Genomic DNA, 22,288 nt, shown 5'->3' on the forward strand with positions numbered 1-22,288 from the left:
AAATGAGAGTGTAATTGTGTGTCATTTCACTCTGCTTATCTCTGTTAATAATCTTCCCCATGTGTGGATGTGTGGAACTGTGCTCCTCAAGTGTCACAAACATCTATCAGCATGTCTAATGGAGTCTCTGGTCAATGAAAAATGCATTGGCTGATTCAGATGTGAGGGGGCGAAATACAAGCCTCCGTACTCAGAATTATTTATGGAGGATTCTCTGTGAAGCAAAGCGCTCGTTGAGATTCATTTCTCACATTTGGAGTGACCCACCTCAACTGTGTGAGACTTTAAAGCACAACTCTTCTTATTACAACTGGCATTTTTCTTGGTGGTGCCATTTAGTTCCGTGTGCTCTGCTGACACTCTTCTCACCAAATTTATATGACAACCTCCAGGTCTGCCAAAAATGATCAAACGAAGGCGTGGATGAAACTGCAGTTCCTGAAATGGGCACTTGAGGCTGGCAAAAGTGACTCAGTCTTCATTGGACCCAAAATTAAAATGCCCAGCACCATAAATTAAAGTATTTACAGGATGGCATAAAAAAGAAAAAGGTCTACATGATGTTTTGTTCAAAAAGTTTTGTTTACCCATTTTTTTGCCTTCAAACAACATTGTTCTCTTCTTCTGAATTACCTCCAGTGAATCACAGGGCCAGCCTTTTTGATCAGCTTATTGATCTTGCTTTTATCTTCCACACAGATGCTGCTCCTCCCCCAACCAAAGCACAGCACGAAAGAGGACAGTAGTTAAGATTCCCTGATAAAAAAAAAAAAAACGTAAGGAAGGTTCTTGCTAATATCAGATAATCTAAAATTCCTCAGGAAGAAGAGTCTCAGTCCTCCTCTACATCTTTTGACTCCTAACGCAGTTAGTGGAGTGTGAGTCCAAGTTGAGTCACAAGTCCTGGAAATTAGGACTTGAGTACAACAGCATTGTCTCCAGGAGGCTAACTATATCTTTTGTGAAGCTTTGTAGGTGTGCTAGCTGCAGGACTGTTCCCCCATTCTGTCGAAATGTCCTGTCCTTGCATCTTTGCACTGGTTGCCTGTTAACTTTAGGATCCAGTTCAAGGTCTTATTAATTGTTTTAAGTGTTTAAATGGTCTGGCACCGTCTTATTTATCAGACCTTGTACAGCCTTACAGTAGTTCCAGAGCACTTAGGTCATCAAACCAGCTGCTCCTGGCAGTACCTCAGTCCAGACTCTCTACTCGTGGGGACAGAGCCTTCTCAGTGGCGGCCCCAAAGCTGTGGAGCCTACCTTTCCAGGTTAGAGCTGCACAGTCTGTTAAGCACTTTAAAACACTACCAAAAACCCATCTTTTCTCCTTGGCGTTCAGTCCCAGCTAAGCAAGAATCCTTGACTTCTTACTTTTTTACTCTTTTTATTTCCTAAATTGAGCTCTAACTATTCTTTTATTGTTTTTATTTATTATTATATTTGTGTATGATTATATTGTATTTTAATAACTGTACAGCACTTTGGTCAACTGAGGTTGTGTTAAATGTGCTTTATAAATAAAGCTTGACTTGACTTGAAATGGAAACATGGTGCATGCAGAAGAGCACCAAGTGCATGAATATGTGGTCTGCCAAAGGGTTCAGTTTTTACAGTTAGGACCTTTGGAAATATATCCACACTACACTCAAGGCCAGAAGCTTTTTATGCTGAGTTTTAATGGGACTCCTGCATTTTGATTAGGATCTCTGTGGCTATTTGAGAACAAGCTAACCTAAGGAGAATAACCATTTCCCTGTGTTTTCATAACTATGAGTGCTAACGATATGGAAATACTAGTTCAAATAAACCTGAAATATCTGTTAATAGAAAATGGGAATGCTTTATGACTGTACTTAGATTGAAGCAGATCATAATCATAGCTGTGGGCTGACACATAAGTGAGTCAGTCAGTCCCGATGAGATACTTACATAAATTAAATATGAGTCTTACCTTTAAGGCTATGATTATTTCAGTAATTATTGGAGTAACATCAGCATGATAAAAAGTTCCAGTGTCCTCTGTAGCCACTTTAAGAACAAGCTAATGGCCAATACCTTTTAAGCCAGATGAGGATTAGCATTCGTCTCCATCTTTGCTCGCAGTAATCCAGTGATAGGTGAGAGCGATCAGATGGTATCACTTGGGCTGGGTAATCCACTTTGCATGTTCCTTATAATAATTTAAGTCAGGTAATCAGCAATTTGCAATGGCTTATCTTTTAAGAGTAACCCCATCAGCCCTGTTAATCTATTACGATTCACCCCTGTGTAATTTCACATTAAACTGGGTGACAATTCATTAGTTGGGTGCAGTGGCTCCCGAGTGCTCGGCGGGCTGCAATTACAGCCCATAGAGGAGGGCCCTGACCTGGGAATGGGCCCACAGTCACGACGACCAGTAACACTAATGGAAGCAGAAGAGTGAGGAGACAAGATGGCAGTCATACTCTCAGCAAAGGGGCCTGACCGCCCTGACAGGTGAGGATGGGTCTTTGTAATTATTTAGCGAGGACACAGAGTGGAACATTAGAAATGACCGCAGGAAATGGAGATCAGATGGAAAGTGAAGTGAGCACAGAAGCGCTGAGGAGGAGTGCATGTTGTGTGCATGGGATACGGCTTGCATGGTTCATGTTGTGCAAAAAGGGTCTTTTTTTAATGGGTGCTCTTCTCTTTTGGCCTAAGGGTGAAGTATGTTAGCGCGAGGTAATATTTAAAATGACTTTCCACATAACAGCCAAACGCCTTGAAAGCCAAGATTGATGAGAGCAATAGAAGTTTTATAGCCCAATAAGATTAAGACATTACAACACCTTAACTGTGATAATTTACTTTTAAGTAGAGCAGTATTCCATGAAGCCAACAGATCATAGGTTTTTTTTATGTGGATCGCAGCCTTTAATTTCAGCAGCTGAAAATGCTCTTTCCTTTTTTCTCTCTGTTTTCTCAGCTGCCAGGCCACACAGAGTCGTATTTATCCACAGAAAAATAAGTGAGATCAGAGTTTGGAGATGAGAATCCCATCGTGTGGTGATGGATTGTACGCTCTGTGCTTACTAGGATACTTATTTAAGTTAATAAACATAGGAATTTTGAGGCTTGACCTGGCTTATCTGACATGCTTTTATCATGATGAAATGTGATTTGTTGATAGCATTTAAAATTCCCTCAGATCTATGACTCCAAAGACAGGGACGCAGATGCTCTGACTTTGTCTTTTAGGATCAAGCCTTCTGTTCTGTCTGTTCAAGTTTTGAGGGAATGTGATGCAAAGCAGAAGCTACAGAGTCTGTTTTGAATTGTGTCTCATGAAAGGAATAAAGATGACATCCTGGGTATTATTCCAAAAAGACAACAAAGTCAGACACATGGTATCCCATAGAGGTAGAAGAGAATGGCTCCATGCAGGCCTTTTAGGTCTATGTGTGCATCATAGCATTAATCTAATGTGATCTGTGGTTTTCTTTCTCTCTTTCTCTGTCTCTCTCTCTTTGTTTGCACAGTTGTTCGGCAAGCTTAATTTATTTATGGATAATAAGCTAACAGTTAATTGTCTTTTTAGCTAATGCAAGCATCGCTACCATTAGCACACCATTAAAGCAACAATGTGCTCCTCTGTCGATATTTATAAGATCAGAAGATATTTATGGACACATAATGTGCAGCTAGAGATTCGATCTTATCGAGCCAAGCCTATGACTGAGTCCTAACACCTTAAAATATATACGGAAAATCTATCAACATCTTGTGAATATTTAAATTATGCCCCCAAATAAATCCTATTTTCAAGGATATGTGTTTTCAAACAAACAAACAAACAAACCACAATAAGAAGCAGGTCACTGTAGCTGGAGCATGAAATATTAAATGCAAGATTATACATGAGACCAAGCTCCACCTCAGGCCAGAGTCTTAAGTTTGAGACTCTGGCAAAAACAAAAGATAGATTCTCTGATGATGGATAAAATTTGCATTAAAACCCTTGCTTATAAAATGGTAATGCAAAAAGTAATAGCTGAACTAATAATTTATTTATTCATGTATTTGTTTATTTATTATCTATCTATTTATTTATTTGTATATTTGTGTGGCACAGGTCAAACTGGAGGTAGAATTTACAATCTAGTCTTCAGCCTCCAAGCTAACAGCTACAGTGTCGCCCACTGTAAAGTGATACCAGGCTTTACATTTGTATGTTTCAGCAATTCATTTGGCTTTTTCAGAGTGGTTGTATATGTGGATTCCAGTGCTTTTGCGGCCAGTCTCAAGTGGACACTTGAGGAACTGCAGTCCTCAGTACTTCCACTTTGGCTCCATTTCTGAAGACTGGAGGGTGCTGTTTGACCCAAAGCAAGGAACCAAAAACCAAAGACCCCCAAAAAAATTAAGTCAGGGGAATTGAACAACAAAGAAAATCAAAGTTCTGATACTCAAATTTTTGACAGTTTTTACAATCTAACTAATCAATACAATTCCAGTGGAGAAATGTCTCTGGTAGAACTGCTTACAACTCCCATCTGAACTCAGTCACTGCTTAATTTAAGAGGTGTAATACAACACATTCGGAAACTCTGTTCATGTGTTCAACAGTGAGCTGTATTCTGTCACCTTATCAAGATTTTTTGGTATAAGATATTTTCTTCAGAATAACATGTAACTGATATAAATAAATATTTCCTTTGAATAATGATGGAGACAAAATGAAAGTGCCAAAATCAGTCTTTTCAAAGTTTGACCATATGCTGACTGACAGCTACATATCTAGTTCTCTTGACAGACATGTTGACCTGTCATAGCTAGAAATGCACAAGTTATACAAATTCAGTTAATAATTGCTTGGTTCAACTGAGTGCCTGAGTTAGCCATGACAGTGAGCCAGTATGCACTACACCGAGACCCTGGGAAAAGCTTTCCAATCAGCAGAAACATTAAATTTGCATCTATAAAGGTTACATGCAATAAAGTTTTGCATCTACATCTTGCACCTATTTCACTGCAATTGAGCTGTGGTCAGGGTCCTGAACATAGTGTTTTGGGACATACTTATTATTAGCTGTTAAAAAATATATGTAACAGACTCATTTACAAACAATGTTGATGTAATAGCAGTCCATTTTTGGCAAAACCAATGCACTCTGTAGTGCAAGAAACATTTAATTTACTGACTGAAGTGATAGCTATAAAACTGTTATCTCATATAATACCTCATTTAGTATCATAAAGTTAAAGCACTTTTTGTATAAAATGTGCTGGATCCGGAAATTAGTCTTTGCAGCACTGAGCTTTGTAAGCGTCTCTTTGTAGTAAATTGTTTTACTGAACACAATAGCACTGCAGCAAAAGTAGCTAAAACAATTCACCAAGTCATAAAAGAAGGAACATAAATCTGAGAAAATTGCACCCCTACTGTCAAGAGAATAGCAAAAGAACATGAAAGCTGCCTCCAGTCATATCGCTGATGGCAGCAGTTACTGACACAAGTTTAGTTTGCACCAAAGTTTAATTATATTCAAGCAGGCCCCCATCGGGAAAGATGTGTCACAGCACCTTAGGGGGTGTTGAATCTCACAGGTTAAACATAGAGCGAGAAGCGTGGGCCGCCAATCCACCTGCTATTCTCCATTACACTCAGCAGAATGCATCAGAGAGCGAGAGATGGACGGACTCAAGGAGACACAAATGTTCAAACTGTGTACACAAACATTTACACAAACATACAAGGGAAAATGATTTTCTGGGAAACAGTGGGAGGCTGAGAGGCTCTGCTTTCATTTCACAGTAAGATCCTCAGTGCTTAGGATTCGCTTATGGAGAAAAGAGGAAGTTATTGTCCTCTCTATCAGACACCCCAGACCCCTGACGGCTGTCATGACCACAACATCTAGTATTACAGAGGTGGGAATGGAAGAGGGAAGACAAAAAAGACAATTTTTCAAAGACCGAATAAGATAGAAAACAGTTTCCATATACTGTCAAGCAGGTGCTTTGCTTCTTAACTGAAAAAGCAAAAAAGAAAATCTTTCCGGACCTCAGAAGTGCTGTGACATTGTTTGTCAGTCAGTTAGACAGTCCAACTGTGTGGACTCACTCCACGCAGCCAAGACACACTGCTCACTTCAGCTTCTTACCTTGTCTTGAACCCAGGAGTCGTTTTAATAATATTAGTATACATGTGAAAAAAGTGTACATGCTAATCACTCTTCTTTATTAACCCTCCTGTTATGTTGCGGGTCAAATTGACCCTTTTTAAATTCTATTTTAGGCAATATATGCCTTCCAAACCAGCGGAATGCAGCATAAAAATCTGGGCAGCATGTGACAGAAGAGGAGTCGTGTTAATGTATCAACATCACTTCAAAAAAAAAAAAATGAAAATTTAAAATAAAACAAACAAAAATCCATGCCATGTACAACTACTGGATTTATATTTAGGGCTTTCCAATGTACATTAAAAAAAAGTTTTAACATGAATTTTAATGAAAAACGAGTGAGTTATCCTCATTGAACCATGATCTGTAAGAATTAAAGAACACCAATGGACTAAATCTTGATTTAAATTATTAGAAATTGAGTTAAAAATTAGATTTAAAAAAAATGTTTATTGGGATATTTTGGGATTCTGACACTTTTGGATAATTGAATATGCCATGGGTCAAATTGACCCAAGAACATTATTGCTGTTCCAGAGAAACGAACATAACAGGAGGGTTAATAATACAACATAGAGAACAGTCTGTATACATTCAAAACAGTTTCTCAATTTACACACAAGACGCCAAAACAGCTGAGCTGAGAGAGGGGCAGACAGTTAGAGGCAGAGAGGGAGACTGCACAAGAAGCAGCATTTGAGCAGATGTTATATTATATTTAACATAGCTTAAGCTGCAGCGAGCATCATTTATGACAACTTCTTTTTTTTCAACTGAAGTTCAGCATAGAGCTTTGCAAGTGACTTCAATTTACAAGTTACTGTTATTAACAACACAACTGACAGCAAGAGATTTACCTCCATCTATATATATAAAAAAAGGGCTTTAACTTTGAAAAACTTTCCAGAAGTGTTATTGCACTTTATTTTTCATGCTTGTGATATGAATATAGCTGATAAAAAGCTAATACAGCTCTCAACTTATTTTATCTATTTTGGCCAAGATCCGAACACTGGCAGAAAAATAGGCAAGTGTTTTATTCTCTAGATTTTCTGTGAGACCCACATGACCAGGATGTGAGACTTGTTGCGTATGCCAGGGAACTGAATGCTCTGATCTGTTGTCATGAATGCTGACACAAAAATCAAGCTGTTCCACAGCCATCACGCAGCCGACATGATCCCTTTGTGAAGCCAAGGACAGTCTTGCATGTGATTTCTGAGCCTGGTCATCTCAGGTTACACTGTAAAGAATGACAAAATTTTTAAATATAAGATGTTGTGCATGCCTTCACCATTGAGCTGTCCGAAGGACACAATCAAGCTAAGAGACAAACGTAATGGCACCAAGTAGTCAATGTTTTCAGCAAAGTATAACATTAATAGAAACAGATGTGAGCTGAAAGATTATTTTCTGCTTGCTATTGGTTTTGTGCTACGCAGGATTAAGCCAGCTCTTAAAGCAGAGTGAAACAAGGTGGGGATGAAATGAGAAAAGTATTTTGACATAGACATGGCACCCACTAGATGAGTGTCAGCACATCATGCTACATAAATTAACACCAACTATTCTTAGGTTTCTTGATATTTGGATTTAAATCAAGATATTAGATCAATAGATTATCAGATATAGTTATATTTTACTGGATTATTTGTCAGTGGATTAAAATTGAGGGTACTGCTAAATTCACAAACTATCATCCTCTGGGGATCTTTTTTTTTTTTTTTCTCTCTTTTTTTCTTTCCTCTTGTCTGCATATATATTTCTGGTTTGTGTCATGTTTGTCACAAACTGTCAAATATTAATGCAATTTATGCGCTGTACAAATAAAGTTGCCTTGCCTTGCCTTGATATACCAGCATTTGTTCCTGGAAGTTATAAATGACAGCAGCAAGAGAAGCAAGGAACATTGGCTCACTCACAGCTTTTGGCACAGTCAGTTTGGATGTACGATCTTAATTCCAGGTCAGTGATGGAAACTCAGCAGGTGGGATGGACTGAAGTTCAAATTATTTTTGGAGAGTTAATCGCAGAAGTGTTGGAGTGAAGTTAATTCAAACTTCTAAGAGTTTCCACCTCCACTTCAATTTGGCCACACAGGTGACAACGCTCAGGTGGCAGCCAGTAACCAAACCAGGGGGAGTGAAATGCATGCTAGTCTTTGCAGAGAACTGAGGTTGATTCAGGAGTGAGAAAGAAGGTAATCTAAGCCAACTCCAGGAAACAACCCAAACACAAGCATTTATGGATGTCAGGAGACGGATGTTGACATTTGATAGCCAGCACTTACCCATGTTTGGATAGTCTAGCATAGCAAAATGAGGGAAAATCTGGAGTTAGGCTCACTTTCAGCCGTCTTCAGGAAAGCTAAATTACAGCAAAGAGTGTGGCTAAGTCCATCATGCTTATAATCATGCGAGACAGACAGGGGTTGAGACTGAAAGCAGGAGACATTGAAGCCGATGAAACTCCTTTGCCAGTGATTCTGAGCCCCACTTCGTCCAAACTTGGGAGTCATGTGGAGGGCTTAGGGCTAGCTGCTGCAGCTAAGCTTCTACCACTGTTGATCTGTCTAGAGCAACAAGACAGCTGCACCGAGAACGAGAGCAGGGAGGGAGAGAGAGAGAGAGAGAGAGAGAGAGAGAGAGAGAGAGAGAGAGAGAGAGAGAGAGAGACGGAAGGGGGTGTCGGTGTGTGGGGAGTGAGGCAGGATTAGGGAGATGGATTTGGATGCTGGTGAAGTGTAGCCAAACGGTGAGAATTAGGGGAAACAGTGAGCAGTAAGGCTTATCAAGGCAAGTGAGATTTAGCAAGGTCTGAAAGCAGTCTTCTGCTGGATGCGGGGCTATGAAACCTGGCTGCTTCTTCAGCTGAGGCCCAGTGTGCCCAAGAGGAAGAAGACCCCCATATAACCTTGTCTTAATGAAATTTGCCTCAATAATTTCCAAAGTATAAAGCATTTGTCAAATATGATTTCAAAGCTCAAGTAAGAGTTTTCTATGTCTTAAGTTTTCTTAAATTAAAAGCTAAATGAGCAATGAATGTTAATGTTTATTCTATTTGGTTTATAACAACCAGCCATGACCGAACACATTTTGCGTGGGTTCACGCCAACATTTGTATGCAAGCCTCAAAATTTCCAGTGAGACCAGTAAACAACTTTTAAAATGTTATTTTAAGGTTCCCAAGTTACTGCTAGACTCTTCTACTCCGTTCTCTCATGATGGTGGAATGAGTTACCAAACTCCAATCCTCGGCGTCCCTCTCCACCTTTACGCCTTGATTCCACAGAAATGAATGCGTTGTATTCTGTGAGCGCCATTCCAGAGCAGATCAGTGCTCACTGTAGTTAATGCTTGTGTTTCCACAGAGTGCTGTGGCGCATCTCAGACCCGTTCCTGAAGTGTCTCCCCACTTGTGTGTCTCCACCCCACTAAAGATACGCCTGCAGGAAGTCAGACATGGGAAGAGCTAAAAGGATCTGATCAATTTCAAAATATAACACCATCAGACTCCAGACCTTTAATAAGTTTCAGTCAGACAACTCACGTTTATTTAAGATAAATTGCAGCATACAGTATTGTGTTTGGTTTACAGGCTCCGAACCTCATTACTCCTTGTAGATTATTTAAATGCAGACATTAGGAGTAATGAGATAGGACTAACGCCCCTCGGAGCCCGCAGGTGGATACCGGGGAGGAGGTGGGTACGAAGTTTGCACACAACACTGAGCAGGAAAGCAGGAGCACTGGCAAAGCAGAGGCAGAGACAGGGAGACATGCAGCTTAAATAGACCGCCAATGAGAGGATGTTGCGATCAGCTAATAGGGAGGATGATGACGTGTCAGTATGAATGTGCGCAGCTCAAGTTGTCTGCCTGAACTAGCTTGCAGGCGGCGCTCCATTTGTATATAGATTGTCTTACAATATCATAGAACTAATGATTATGGGTATATTGTGTACTACAAAACAGCCACAAATGTCTTAACTCTGTTAATCACGACAAGACTTTTAGCTTTTAACTTTGTAATTAACAGCAAAAAAGTAGATCAAAATTAATGGAATGAGGAAAAAAGAACCATTTAACAATGAAGCATACTCAACAATTGAAGAAGCACAAAACATGTTGTTAAAATCTGTTGTTAGGGCACTCAGTTCTCCCTTAAAGTTTGGATGGATCTAACACTGTCCATGGTGAAGCAAAGAGAAAATGATTCAACCTCTGATTAAGTGATCATGTCTGCCTTCAAAGCACATTTGGAGTTAATTTCAGGACATGACCCTGTACAAGGTTCATTTGAAAATCTGTTTAGAGATTTCATTTTGTTCTTATGAGCAGAATAGCATTGAAAAAACATGTTTTACTGGCATCGACACAAGACAGAACAAGAATCACAAACACCAGCTGTGTTTTTTTTCTTTCGCATTTTAGTTTAAAGCAGACATCCCGCTTTGTCTCTACAAAAGATTTGCTGAATTTTTAGACACTGCTGTCAACCTCAGGGTATTAGTGTCAGGGCAGCATGATGCGGAACACTGACCCCTTCTTTCCTCTGGCATAACAATACGGCAAAGAGGGCATCTTAAGCATGCAGGATTAGTCTCATTTAAATATTAAGCACATGCTCTGTTTTCCTCAAATGTGGGCATCCAAAAAATGTTTTACATAACTCAGCCAAGTATGGCCGACAAATGATCCATAACCATGTTTTTTTGTATGTGAATCAACATAATACCAACCCAGGGAGTGGGTCTCTTGTATTTTAGTCCCGGGTGTAATTCTGTCACTTTAATGAAATATTAAATAACCCATCTCCTAACTGTTGCATTTCAGAGACTGCTCATGCAACAAGTTTGAATGCCATTCACATAACAGGCTCAGAAATGTTTCACAAAATTTAATAAATTATAAGATATTTGAATGCCAAAGGTTTCTAACTAACTTAAGCTGTCCAGTTCATCACTCCTCATATGCAAACTAGCTTGTCTTCCTAACCGAGCTTTAATTTTCACCTCCCTTCTTTGCTAAATAAAGAGTTTGAGCTAATACCTAGAGGCAAGTAGCAGAATAATTTACACTAGTGAGATGAAAAGGGTGTCAGAGAATTAATTACGGTATTAAAGGTGCAGATAGCACCAGTCTCAATGCCTGTGAGAGAAGAAAACAGAGAGGGAGAGGAAGAAAGAGAGAGATCAGTGTGTTGAAAGTTATCTCTACCCTGCAGCATAATGGGAGTGTTAAACACAGCTAAACACTTCAAAACCCGATTCAGTACAGGGAGGGGCGCTAAGCGGAACGACCTCTACTTTACATCTGGATGTAAGAGCGGTTATAGATCACCTCCACTCCTTCTTTCTCTCTTTCTTTCTTTTACTTCCAACTTCAACAGATGTCGCAGACTTTCAGTGATTTTTTTTTTCTTCTTAAAGTGAAGGTACACAGGAAGCCGACGCTCTTTCATCTCCAGCTGATTGCTGGGACGTTATTGCTTTGACTGAGGGTGACAGTAGCTGTCACGGCTGTCAAACTGCTCGGCCTGCAGCATATCAAACCGCAGGTTATAGTGTGACTGGTGACATGCTCAATCAGCCATTAAAGAGAAATCACTGTCAGCCATACATAGCTGCTGACAATCAGTCATCACACAGAGGAGCCTCATCCACCCAATTGGTCTCAAGGTGATATCAGCAAAAGTTTGTGGTGTGAGGGGAGGCCGACATATGAGTTTTCTCATGTGCTGGGAGATTATTGGTCTGTTATTAAATATTGGATATCAGCCAATCATGTGTCCCTGTTCAAATACGATGGAGGTTCACGTTTGGCCTGTGACAGCCCCTCGCTGTTTGGAGGTCGTTGTGCGTGTCCTGTGTAGTCTCCGACTGTCAGAGCATGTAGAGGGGTGGTGAGGATTAGCTGTGAGACTATGTGACACCTGTTGTGCCAAACTGTTCACCTAAAGAGGGTCAATGCATGCAAAGGTTGGTGTCGTTACTCCACTCCAAAGAGTCAAGTCGTACAATGGGCCCCAGGAACTCAGAGAAAAAAAACTTTGATTGACAACAGTGATTAAAAACCACATTTTCTTGTGTAATCCATCATTTTTTGACATGTGGTTTTTCTTTTCTTTTTATGTTACGTCACTTAAAAATAAGCATTGTCGCCAAAGGAGAGTAATGTATTGCAATACAACGAGCTGGCTTTACTCTAACCTTTTGTGACGAGTTAACCATACCTGGTTATTGAGCAGTCTAAATTCATACTATTACCGATGTATAATAATAATAATAATAATAATAATACATTTTGTTTATATAACGCTTTTCACAGAACTCAAAGACACTTCACAAATAGCACACAATAAAAGAAACACAATAGAAACACAGTGACAATAAAAACATTAACAGTTAAAAGCAGTTCTGAAGAGGTGTGTTTTGAGCTGGGATTTGAATGTTTGTAGATCAGTGGAGTTGCGTATGTGTTTGGGGAGGGAGTTCCAGAGGGCGGGGGCAGCAATGGAGTAAGCCCTGTCGCCCCAGGTTCGGTGCTTGGTCCTACAGGGTGGGGAGAGGAGGTTTTCATTGGAGGAGCGGAGCTCACGGGAGGGGTTGTGAGGGTGATGCAGGTTAGTGAGATAGGAGGGGGCCAGGTGATGGAGGGCTTTGTAAGTCAGGAGGAGGAGTTTGAAGTGAATGTGTTGGGGGACAGGAAGCCAGTGGAGGTTTTGGAGGACAGGGTGATGTGATCACGGGAATGGGAGTGAGTGAGTAGATGGGCAGCTGAGTTCTGGATGTACTGGAGTTTATTGAGGACTTTGGATGATGAACCATATAAGATGCTGTTACAGTAGTCAGTGCTGGAGGTGATGAAAGCATGGATCAGGGTTTCAGCTGCAGGGAAGGAGAGTAGTGGGAAGAGTCAGGCAATTTTTTTTTGGTGAAAGAAGGCGGTTTTGGTGATGTTAGTACATGGCCTACAAACAACCATAAGCAGGAAGAGTGGCTAATTCTATACACATTTGAATGCATATCACTGAAGGCATTTAGTTGGATTCCATCATAAACCTAAAGTATGTGACCTAAGCATTAGCAACTATTGACTCTGGATTCTGATCAGCAGACGTAATTATAGAAGATGCAAAAGGGGTATTACATTGAAAAAGTATTGAAGTATGAGTTACGATTGTTGACCACAGTAGCATTGATAAAAATGCCTTCAAAATATACAGCTATTTTAATATTTTCCTTTCCAAAGCCTGTCCACTCTTGGTTTGGGAGCAATAAACAAAATAATAAAGTTTTCCATAACCACTCAATAAAAGTTTTACATGGAAGCAGAACTGAACAGTTTGGGGTCACACATAAATCCAAACGAATGCACAAAAAAAAAAAAAACCCTGATGTAAGGGTCTGAAACAGCCCAGGGAGAAATAGTTTCAAATGCCAAGAGCTGTAGTCACAGATTGAGTCCAGGTTCTTGCACAGTGGAATATTATAGTTATGCTGTAACCCTGCACAGAGGGCCATGCTCCCTATAAAACATCAATTGAAACTTTCCGAATCACCCATGACTTACCCAACAGGTCAAGTATAAACCCGCTGAGAAGGGTCTTTGAAACTGAAGGTTTGGTGTTTCAATTTAAGGCAGCCGTCACGGAAACTTTTCCAACATCAAAGCAACTTTGGACGGGGGCAGGTGGAGTGTCACGTATGTCGTGCCACTGGTCGGTACAACCCGAGGACAAGAGGTTACGTGGAGAACAAAGCAGTGTCCGGTCACGATGGTTAAAAGAAGAAAAGAGTCGAACCCCCCGGGGTAAAAATACAACATGTCTGTCGAACACATTGCAAGGATCATAAAAGCTCATTCCAGGGGTTAACAGCTGGCTGGTGCAGGAGGGGGAATGAGGTAAGGTGAGGATGAGTTGCAGGTGGAACACAGGGTAAAAGCGACTAACCTTAATCCCCTAAACTTTCTCCTGAAGGAAGCACTTTTTTAATTCCAGACTCATCCTTCCCTGGGGAGGGACTGTTATCAGCTGGGTCTTTCTTCCTCCCCCCTCCCCCTGTTTTCCTTTTCCCCTTCCCTCCCTGCGATGCATCTGCCAGGTGTGATAAGGCAGACAAACATTACCTTTACAGGGCTATTAAAACCGTTTCCCCCTGCAGTTTTGAAATGATTATCGCCTTAGGCCCACGGTTACAGGTTAGCTGATAGCTCACCTCCATCTGCCCATATCTGGGCGACTCTTTGAGGCTTAGGGCTGGCTGGGTGGTTGAAGATTATATGCGTTGCTTAAACGGCTTGAATACCAGGGGAAAACGGCCAAGGCGGGAGGGAGGAGAAGAAAAAAGGAATGGAAGGAATGAAAAGAGCAGGAGTCCTGACATCCACAATGCTGTGGCGGATGATAAGGGATATGGTGACAGCTCTGCCTCCCTCTGTCTGGGGCTCGGTCTGACTTTTTGTGGCACACATTGTCAGGAAAAGGGCAGTCGCAGTCAACGTTGAAGGAAGGCGGTGATCTTTCTTTGGCTTTCAAGAATTTTCCACATTGTTAGAAGATATATTCTTAATTGGTTCTAAATTGGATTAAGGTGTCTTATCAGTCTTCTTCTGGCAGTGGTTTTAGGTGAGAGAACAGACTTCCTCATGCATAGTATTATGAAATTCCTCAAAAGACTGAAGCCGGCTCATTTACAAACACTTGAAAAGTGCTTACAGTAGACATTTGTTTGCAGCTGAGACAGCTACTGTATCAATCCCCCAGCTTGGGTGCTTCCTGCCAGCCGGCAGCGTCTCCCAAATCCTCTCAAGCATCACGTCTGCTCCATAGAGATATCACCACCAACGCCAGCCGCCGCTGGCTTCCTCCCATTACCTGCTGCTCACTTATCTGTCTGTGGCTGACTGATGGTCTCCTTTATTTCCGCCCGTTTCCTGCTTTCCATTAGAATGTATCACTTATTGGCAGTCCGATCTGGGTCAAATTTGATCTTTTTATCATATTTTTAAATGGAAAATGCCAGTTCAGATGTAAAAGGGTTTTTCTTTTAATCAATCAAGAAGCAATACTGAGTGACTGATGCAGAGCTGAAGTGTTCATTAACTCTGCTAAGGTAGCAACAGGCCTCTTTTAGCCACTCCGAAACCTTTATAACTGAATAATCTGACAGCTGAGACACTTAATTGAGGCAGGAACGAATACATATTAACATTAATTTAATTGCACTCAGAGATTTTCCTCTCTAATTGACCTCGGACCCCCTTACAGCATAATTACCAGGAGCATCACATTTGCTCACCGCAGCCAGACACATCCTGTAAGGTCACTGACCCTGCAATCTGCATAAAGAATTAAACAGGTGATAAAGCAGAGCTTACAACAGCCTAATGACGAATTATCAGCCGGTAGAACCTGCAAATTCATTTTTAATGTAAACCCTGATAACAAGTCATGTGGGAGCCTGTAAGTATGTGGTTAATAAGACCAACTGGGAGGCATAAAGGTTACTGAAATAAAAACCAGCTGTCTTTTGTCTTGATGCATTAGTGTACACACATTAGGCCAAATAAGGCTACCCACGGCCGAACCTGACATGAGTTTCAGATTCATTTAATCCATGGTCAGCACTTAATGCCAAAATCACTTGTTACCTTGACATTTTAGGTAAAACTAATTCCTCCTTTGGGAGCAGCTAGTTTGCCCTTAACATTTAAAACATCCAAATAAAGCTTTCTTTGTGATCAAAACTGCAACAGTAAGTTGTATAATTTAAAAATCAGTCCACCAAGCTACATTCGGAAAGAGTCCTTTATCAAGATATGTCTCTAGAGATGTCCACAAATGTGTCCCCTGACCTTGCAACAGGCACTACCTTGTTATTACTATACAATAACGTAACAAAGCATCTTTGACTGGAGTAGCTCTTTTCACCAGAGCTTCTTGCCAGCGGTCCACCGGAGGTGATTGGAACTGCTCAGCCATGCAGTCGAGAGCCTGCTGAGAGCTTTTCACCCCAGCGTTTAATGAGCTATGTTCAGGTCCACTCCACATCCATCCAGTCCATTATTGGCTCCAAAAAGCTTTCAAATTGTCGTTTGAGCACTCAGTCTACTTAACCAGTAGCCTATTCATAAGTGTGCCAACGGTCCTTCTCAAAAAGGGCCATTAGAATTGTGAATTACACAATTAAAAAAAATCTTGGCCTGTTAACTCGGTTCAAGGGGTTGATTGATTGCTGAAATTTTCCATACAGTAACAGAGGTTACGTGAAAATTCATGGTGAAGATTTTATAGACTGTAAGTCCTTGGGCAAGATCGGGCCTTTTAAACACTCTTTAATAATTTCCACAAAAAAAAAGACTAAAAAAGTCTGGAAATAATGTTGAAAGATGGGAACATTTCAGGTAATAAAGAGATGTTATCTCTGACTCTATGCTGTAAAGGCTTCCGTAAAGAGCTAATGGCAGAAAATTCATCAGAACATTGTTTGATACTTAGAAGATGACCATTTTACCAGTTGGCCTTTTATCTCACTGATTTTCCATGTCTGTTACTCTGGAAATATGCAGTCATGAGCAACATTGGGATTTTAACACAACAACCCAAAGGAAGGAAAACAGCCATGACAAGGTAATGGGCGTCCACGGCTTATTAATGTGTGGGGGGCAAATGCTGGCTGTGTGGTCCGATCCAACAGATGAACTACTGGAGCTCAAATTGCTGAAGAAGTTAACACTGGTTCTGATAGAAAGGTGTAAGAACAGGGCCTGTGGTATATCTGTTGGCAGAGTAGGCGCCCCATGTACAGAGGCTACAATCCTCATCGTGCCAGTCATAGGTCCTATTCCAGATCCTGGCATGATTTTGCCTCTCTGTCTCCCCACAATTATTGTCTCTCTCAAGCAGTCCTATCAAAAGAGGGCAAATAGCCTCAAATAATCTCAATCCGATCTCAATCGAGCAACCATGGGATGTGCTTGGTGACAAAGTCTGATCAATTGAGGCCCCAGCTAGCAACTTCCAGGACTGGGCTGTGCCAAGGTGGTGGCACCAGATACCATAACACACCTTAAGAGGTCTAGAGGAATCAATGTGTCAATGTGTCAATGTGTCAACAGATGAAGGCTTTTCCGGAACCTCACCTTACAAGGGGGTTCAGCGTCTTCCCAATGACACCTCGGCACATGACAGCAGAAGCTCGGATGGGAATGCCATTCAATTAAGAGCTGCTGACACTGGTACTGAGCCACAGCTGCCCCATGGAAAAGAAATGTAACAGATCTTAATACATAATGTTTGATAATAACAATGTTTAGGTATCCTTTTAGTAATGTTTCTCAAACTTCACCATTAATACATCAATGTTTGGATTTGGATCTTTTGTGAACAAGATACACACAGAAAGGAATATTGCAGTTCTGTTTGTTCTTCATATGATCTGGTTTGGAGGGAAAAAATAACTCACAGGAAGGCTTCTGTAATGTTGGGGTGTAGCTTGTCAAGTGTGGGGATTTAGGCCTTTGATTTAACATGATGTGTCAACAAAATCCCCCCAAACCTATAGAGCCCAGTTCACAATATGAGAGGACAACGTCAGACTACAAAAGTTATCTTAAAGACCTTTATGTCTTTATGTCTGGCTTGTGTTGTGAACTTAAATAACCAGGGTTAATGTGGCCATAAATTCAGCTTCCATTGTGATTCTCAGAGCCACACTTTTAGACAGTTTTATTGAGAGCACAGAAACTGAATCAGTAACATGCTCTCAGGATTAATTGGAGACCTCATAGGTGTTTTAAAGCATCCGTTCTCCTGCATCGGAGCCCCCAGGGGTGTTGTTTTCTCTGCCAGGGTGTTATGTGGAAATGTCTGGTAATGAAAAAAAACAACAGTGTGCACCTTGCCTGCAGTCCTGTGCTGGCTCCCCGGGGAGACGAGACCATCTTATGAGTGAGGCCTTTCAATAATGGAGTTCACTATTAATCATCTCCCTCCCTGTCCGCTCTGTGTGTTTCCTTTCTATTTTATTGAGTAGCTATTTCTCTTCAAGCCTCTGCCCCCATCATTCAAGTGGTCCTCGTCCTCCCTGTCTCATGAAAACAGAACATTTTATTATTTTATTTCATTTTGAGAAACAGTTGCAATTAGATTTTTTAAGATCATAAAAATGTGACAACCCAATTTTCCAGTCAGATGTGTGCTCTGGATCAGCCACTGAGTGACATGTATACATCCATGATATCAAACCTATTGAACAAACAAAGAGAATGAGTGGTAAGTGTTTAATAAGCCTTTAAAGATGTAAATAAATAATCTAAGGGTGAGCATAGGGTGGACATGTAATATCAAAACCCTCAGCCTAAATTGGCCTATGGATTTTCATCTGATAGTTTTTTTTAATTTTTTTATTCAGAACCTGTGCAACAGATAAAAAAAAGGCCTCAGTCAGATATATTCATGAATTGTGGTGTACAGTAGTTTGATTAATTTTAGACCTGCTTTGAATATGTGAATATGTCTGTACATGCTTTTCTATGGTTAGGGAGAGAAATATTGTCCCTCAGATTTCAGTCTTTATTGGACCATTATGTGTGTTACCATTTATGTCAAAGGTCAGCCCGCTGAGCCACAATCTTCCAGTATAATCACAGTTACAGTACTGACATGGGCATAAAACAGTAGAGACTGAAGGATGTGGAATAAATGTCTTAAAGCAGCTTCAGACTACAGGAGGTTTACCCATTATGAAATCAATTTTGGGTTTTTTTGTGATCAATTTTTTATTATAATTTTTTTTTAACAACAGAGAAATCCAAAAACCAAGTTTACACAAACAACAAAAAGAAGAGTACAGGAGAGAGGGATCATGTCCATGTGATTTAAGTAAGTAAACAAATTTTACAAGGTTTTAAAATTGATGTTGTTAAACAATGTAACATGTTTGTAAAATCTAAGTGAATGTATTTATTATTTAAAAAAAGAGGCTAATTAGTACATTTATAAAAAGCAGTGCTCTCACCTGATCAGTCTCTAGCACAGAGGGCTGAACTGACTGCAGCAATGTTTCAAACTGTGTGAGCGAGTGCCAACCAGCCTTGCTCATCATGACTTATTTACATTGTTTACTCTCACTGTTCCCCAAAGAGGCCAACAAGGGCACCACTGCAGGAGGGAGGAGGGGTGGCTGAATGATTCACAGGCTCAGAGCTCAACAGGAGCCCTGGAACATGCCAACGGTTTTACATATTTATAGAGTCAGAGGTGTTGCTGGGCTGTTTGTGGCGCCCCAGAGGTCAGGCTACAGTAAGATCATAGCATCTAGTGTTACCTTGTGTATGCTTTGTTACCCTTTACAAGCTCTCAGAGGCAGAAACAGCTCATGTCTTTGTAACCGTCACCCATATTGAATGCATAAAAGCCTTCATGAAAGCATGTAATTCCTTTATAAAGTCTATTTTGGACGACCACAGTGGAAAGAATCTTGTAAAAGTGCATATTCATAATAATTTGTTTTTGCTTTAATGTTGGAAAACCAAACCTAATTTAAAAAGAATATCAAAAACTGCCAAAAGCACATTTCTGCTGCCAAAGTCTGAATGTTTTTCTATCACATTAAAGAGGTTACCACAGATACAGCAGTCCCACATATGTTCTTTATGTGCAGAGTGCGTGCCAACAGTTAATCGCACTATTTCCTGTAATTCCCGTCCCCTGGTGAGCAGATGACTGACGCCCAGAGTGCAGACGTCTAGAGAATGAAAAATAGGCATCAAAAAGTATTCTCAAGTCAAGTGATGAAGAGCACATTTTCTGAAAGATTGAAGTTAGGAAGAGCGGCTGACATCAAACGCTTTTCTTGATATTTTAGAGCGGAGGAGTTATATATTTAAAGGATTTCAAAGTCCTATATGTCCTCTGAGTATGTTTATCTGATCAGCTTCCAAAAAACTGGATTCCATCAGGGATGATTGAGGTAATTTTGTAAGAGCTGCATGCATGATTTTGCCTTTTTCTCCATAGGGTTCAGCAGCTTCCTTTCAGGAGGGGAGTTTAAGCTCATGTCCTGTGTGTGCTGCTACTGCAGGCTTCAAACAGAGAGGACAATCCACGGCTCAATTTTCTTTCATTTAGCTTACTTCATTTGCACATAGGGTGATTTAATGTCTTGATGCTTGTGCAGGAACTCCGTATTTTGCACCAGTAAGCAGCTTCGTTTTTTATCAGCTGATGTCATGCCACACTGGTGTGTGTTGTGGCAATTTACTACGTGTTTAAAAGTCCTTTTAAGTTGGCTTTTTATTGTGCATGTTTGTTGTAAACTACATCTACGAGGCCCATTTTCTTTACAGCGAAATAAAACTAGAATTAAATTAAACTGAGATGTTTTGTTACAGAGACCACTCAACATCAGAAGCTAAATGTTATTTAGTTCATTAAGAGACATGCTGAACAGACTATTCCTGGAGAAGGGCTATTCAGATCATATTTCCTAATTATCCTGACATACTCCAGACTGCACCGTGCTAATCAGCAGACGAGTGTTCAGGGCATGAAAGGGGAGGGAGAAGAGCCTGGTGGATAATGCTCACCTTCTTATTACCAAAGGTTTATTCTCAGCCGTTGTTGCCTTGGTGAGCCTGTCCCCGCTGTGAGCAAAAGCATGCTACATTATCAGTTCAGCAGGCTTTGAGAAGCTGCAGCCTCACACAGAGCTCAATGGGCTCCCCTCTTAGCGTACAGATGGCTGTGGCGGGGCCCCGGTGGAAATAACACTAAATAAAAATTCTCTGAAAAGTCTCTCTCAGGATGTGACAAAAGAAAGTGGGGCTACCTTGCCACCTGCAATGTCTGGCACCTCTCTCTCTTCTCCGCCAATTAAAAGGCTGAAAAAATCACCAAGCCCCAGGGCTTAGTTTTGCATAATAACATTTGCATAAAATGAGACCATCTGTTTTGAAACCTTTAATTTTTTTGACTGTGACTTTAATGTGTTAATGCTGTGAGCTCTGATTTGCTATGCCGTTGATTTCCTTGTGGGCACGGCTACTGAAGAAAGAAATGAAAGAGGTCTAGATCCCCATTAAATACAACACAGCCAAAGCCACAGCTCAGTTTGCAACAGCATGGCAGTTTGGCACATAATCCTAATAAGACAGTGACCTGATTACTTACATGCAAATTATGTGTGTCAATATTGGCTCAGAGAAAATGACATGGAAGTCTAGATAATAGTTTTTATAATTGGTTGCTTTGTTTAATCTAAAACGCGTTAAAAGGATAGTTCTACTTTATTCCAGATTTGCTCTCATTTATATAGTTTTGGCCAGTGTTGCAAAGGGTGTGATGAGATCCTGCTGGTGTACACCCATGATATCGCAATGACAAATTTCGGAAGTAAAGAGATATACTGTATGAGATATTGGACGATCAGGTTTTAAACATGTAAAAGTTTAATCAGAGTACCTTTACCTATTTATTAACCAGAGTGAAGGACCAGGAGTTATCAGAAAAACTGGGAGCAGCAATGACATTTTTAAATCAGGATGTCTACAATATGAGCGAAGGCGTTTTCCCTTTGCTTCTATTTTCTGTTATACCTGAGCAGCATTTTATCACATTCTGAACTTCATGACCGAAAGATATCAAACATGTAAAGGGGTTGCTTCAGCCAGCAGCCATGTCTCAGCCTTTATAGCAAACTTCCTTAGGACACAAGAGCCTGATCAGATTTTTACCGTAAAATCTGGAAAATAAATTGCATTTGTATACAAGAGACATTCTGTTTTCTGAGGAGCTTCCAGAGAGAAATGAGTTTGAACTGTCTTCCTACATAAACACTTTGATTGTGATCAAGCGGCAACCTCCCGTCTAAAAATATGAGTCCAATGAAGTGTTAAAAGCTGCAGTTCATCGAGAATCCGCTTAAGGCTGGCTCCGGAAGTACCGGAAGTCACATACACATGAATGGGAAAAAGACGATCTTTACAGCAGAAATAAACATGTTTAGAGCCTGGTACAAAAGACGAGTGTAGTCTGGATAGCTCATTCATCGATCGGCACACATTCTGAGGAGGGTGAATTTTTTTCTGACGCAGAAATTTCGAAGATATTGAGATTACGAGTCTTCCAATGAGA

At 40.5% G+C, this 22,288-nt stretch overlaps 1 long non-coding RNA gene across 2 annotated transcripts in view; it reads right to left on the reverse strand.

Annotated features, from left to right (window-relative positions):
- Positions 1-22,288, reverse strand: part of LOC117829122 — an 89,751-nt gene that overhangs the window by 2,759 nt on the left and 64,704 nt on the right. Inside the window, exon 3 of one of the 2 annotated variants that reach the window (XR_004634550.1) lies at positions 19,027-19,901. The exons of the other annotated variant lie outside the window; for it this stretch is intronic. This is a non-coding gene — a long non-coding RNA (uncharacterized LOC117829122). Of the gene's footprint in view, positions 1-19,026; positions 19,902-22,288 lie in introns of those variants that run through there. 2 annotated transcript variants of the gene reach the window in all.

Source organism: Notolabrus celidotus, chromosome 17, assembly GCF_009762535.1.
Source record: "Notolabrus celidotus isolate fNotCel1 chromosome 17, fNotCel1.pri, whole genome shotgun sequence".
Classification (NCBI taxonomy): domain Eukaryota; kingdom Metazoa; phylum Chordata; class Actinopteri; order Labriformes; family Labridae; genus Notolabrus; species Notolabrus celidotus.